The sequence below is a fragment of the Gordionus sp. m RMFG-2023 genome, chromosome 1 (genome assembly GCF_954871325.1).
Source record: "Gordionus sp. m RMFG-2023 chromosome 1, tfGorSpeb1-WG-v2, whole genome shotgun sequence".
In the NCBI taxonomy this organism is placed as follows: domain Eukaryota; kingdom Metazoa; phylum Nematomorpha; class Gordioida; order Chordodea; family Parachordodidae; genus Gordionus; species Gordionus sp. m RMFG-2023.
In genome coordinates, this window is record NC_088775.1 from 81,884,606 (window position 1) to 81,888,300 (window position 3,695).

The following is a 3,695-nucleotide window of genomic DNA, read 5'->3' on the forward strand; positions in this document are numbered from 1 at the left end:
TAGAAATTAAGGGTTTTATAATCACTATTTCTATTCTTTTAATTAGTAATTTGAATTTAAACCAATACCAATATAAACCAATAGTTACCAATATAAACCAATACCAATAGCAATACCAATACAAGAAATAGAAAATATTGTTAAACCAATACCAATATTTTAGACCCAATACCAATACAATATTTTGTTAATATTGGGTTTTTACAATTGGTTCCCAGCCCTAGTTACAAGTCATTAATATAATAATGGAAACTGATATTGTAATATTTATTCTAAAATCAATTTTTTGACTGTTCAAAAGAGTAAAATATTTCAGTAAAATATAAATATTAAGTATAATGAATAATTAAGATATTATCATAATATTCATAAAAACATCATAGAATTTTTTTTCTTATCTTTGAGAATCCAGTCAAAAAATGTATTTCAAAATACCCAATCTGGGTTTAATGTTCAACAGTTTCTAATCATCTAGAATACACTAAACATAACCCATATTCACACTAAACTAACCTTCCCCAAGAGTTAACAGCTACACTTTCTTCAAGCTAACAATTAACCTGGTCAAAAAAGTTGTACCAAGCCTATGGCTTAATTGCTACATTTCGATCCAATTTTTAAAAAAAACTTCGAAATCTACTTGGGTTTTAGAGAAACTATAATTGAGTAATTACTATATTTTTATTTGTCTACGCTCCTTTTCCTTCTAGGGCATCTATTAAAAACATACCACAACTTTAAAAGAAACTATTGTAAATTAAAACGCCTTATGTTCTGATTTTTTCCGGCAAGCACTTGTGAATCCAACTCCATTATGATATTTAACCATACCCAGCTATAAGAAAAACCACAATGATCTGTAATAGATTTTGGAAATAATAATTATATTTATATATTTTTTGGTATAAATAAATATTATAGCAGTGACGAAGAATCAGTTTACTACTAGGGAAGCAATCAGAAAATTTTTTATTTTAATTAGTCACATAAAAAAAATAATGTATATAAATAAGTGTTTTTAAGTAAAATGATCAAGTACTGAATTATAAAAGTTATTGCTAGATTTTAAAATTTTTAATAAGTTTTTTTAAATCGAAATCAAAAATATAGATTTAAAATTAAAAAAGTTTTTTTTACATAAAACTTTTTTAATATTATAAATTTTAGTCATAATATTTTTATAATATATATTTATTTAAATCAGAGACCTGCAGGCCCTGTCCTAAGCCCGGCCAGGCCCTGGCCGTATTTTAGATTTTTAAAATATACCAGGGCCGGGCCTAAAAAAATTTTTTTTTAAAAAACCCGAGCCGGGTTTGAAAATTTTTTTTAAAATATACCCGGGTCGGGCTGGGCCGTATTTTTTTAAAAAATTTATACAACATGAATTATTATATTCGTCAATTAGATATGGTTATAATGATTATATATAGTTATGATTAATATAATGTTTGGTGAAAATTAACACTAGCTAACACTCATAGTATCTATTACATAATAAAATACAGGGATTCGAACCGAACCCGAACCCGGAGAAGTGAACCCGGGTTTTTAGAAAAAAACTCTGAACCCGAACCGAACCTGAACCCCATTTATAAAATTTTCAAAACCCCGAACCGAACCCAAGAATTTTATTTGAACCCGGGTTCAAGCGGGTTCAGTGTATTATTTAAAATCATATATTAATATATGTAAATACAAATATTATATTTTCAAATTTCCAATTAAATGAAGTGTTAATAAATTTTAAACAACTTAATTCATTTATGCCATTTTTAAATTTATTCTCGATTCCTATTGGAGGTTAAAAAATTTTAAACAATTGAATTAATTTACGCCATTTATTTTTAAATTTTTATCTTATTATTCTTAAAGATTATTAATTAGAAGAAAATGGTTAACAAATCAAAGCTAAAATTATTATATTGTTAATTTAAAAAATTCTAAACATCTAACTTAAAAATTGTTAAATGTAGGGCAGTTTTTGTGAACTTATTAAAATGATTTTAAAATTTATATATGCTAATCATTTATTTTTGGTTCAGATTAATTTTTACAAGATATTAATGAAGTGCATATTATAAATGAAATTAAATTTATAAATATCTCTTTTTTAATTCTGAAATCATTGCTATTTAAAAAAATTGTTCTCTTTTTATAGATTTAAGATTAAAGATAAAGTCATATTTGATAAGCATTTTACCCTTAATACAATAGAAAAAAAATCAATATGTTCTTATTGCAAAGTAAAAATGTCTGGTAATCACTTGTCAAATTTAGAAAGACACCTGAAAAGAAATCACAACAATGAATATTTAAATTATTTAAATGAAAAAACCAAATATCAGGAATTGTTATTGGCAAAAAAACCTAAAATTAATATAGAAACCTTTTTTCCAAAAAAGCATATAAGTATAAATATATCATCTAAAGATTTGATGAGTTCTATACTAGAACTTGTTACTGTAAATGGCTTTATCAATTATTGAAGATTCGGGATTTCAAAGAATTATAAATCCACTCCTATCTGGGCTCAATTTAGTTATAAACAAAGAAAATTTATCCAGAACTATTAATAAAACAGCCCAATCAATTAGAGACAAAATATCGAGAGAGGTAGAAGGAAAATTAATAAGTTTAAAAGTTGATGCAGTTCAACGACTAGATAGGTCAATTCTTGGTGTAAATATTCAATTTATATCAAAGTCCATTATAAATTTGAGGACTCTTGGAATTGTAGAGCTGAAAGAGAGATGTACAGGAGAATATATTAAAAACTTTACTAAAATTTAAAATTAATATTGAACAAATATACACAATTACTTCTGATAAAGGTTGTAAATTTTTAAGAGCTATAAAGCTCCTGCAACCTGAAACTGATTATGATATAAGGAGTGAATCAGCAGATGAGGAAAATATGGATGTAAATGTATATAAATATGATATTGATGATATACAAAATACTTTTTTATCAACTATTATATCCTATCCGATTTATAGTGTACGGTGTGCAGCTCACACACTTCAGCTGGCACTTCAAGATGCTATAAAATTATCACCTATTGTGGAAACCATTGCAAAAGCTAGGAGCCTAAATTTAAAATTAAGACATCCCACTTACCAAAAGTTATTAAAAAATATGAAACTCCCTAAGCCTGTGTTAGATTGCCACAGATGGCACACATGATATGTTAGAAAGGCTGATTTTACTAAAACCCAATATCGAAGATTTTTTTTCAGAGCAATCTGATTATTTATTGACTGAAGATTGGAAAGAGATAATAACGATTGTTGAAATTTTAAAACCGCTAAAAATCGCAACCAAACAATTCCAATCTGAACAGTTAACACTGACAGATTTTTATGCAGCATGGTTAAGATGCTGCATCGAACTGGAAAAAAATCCAAACCATTTTGCTCAATTACTATATTCTTGTCTTAAGAACAGAGAAGAAAGGTTTATAAAGAACGAAATTCTCTTAGCTGCCATATACCTGGACCCAAGATACAAGGTTAATTAAAAGCTTAGTAAATTAATTATTTTAGATTTATATTAAAATTGTTATTTTATGGAATATTTAAATATAAACAATATAAATCCTTAAATATTACAGGTATTACTTAGTGATGATGATAAGATTTGTGCGAAAAGGCATCTTGTCAATTTATGGAGACGAATTAAAAGCTTAACAACG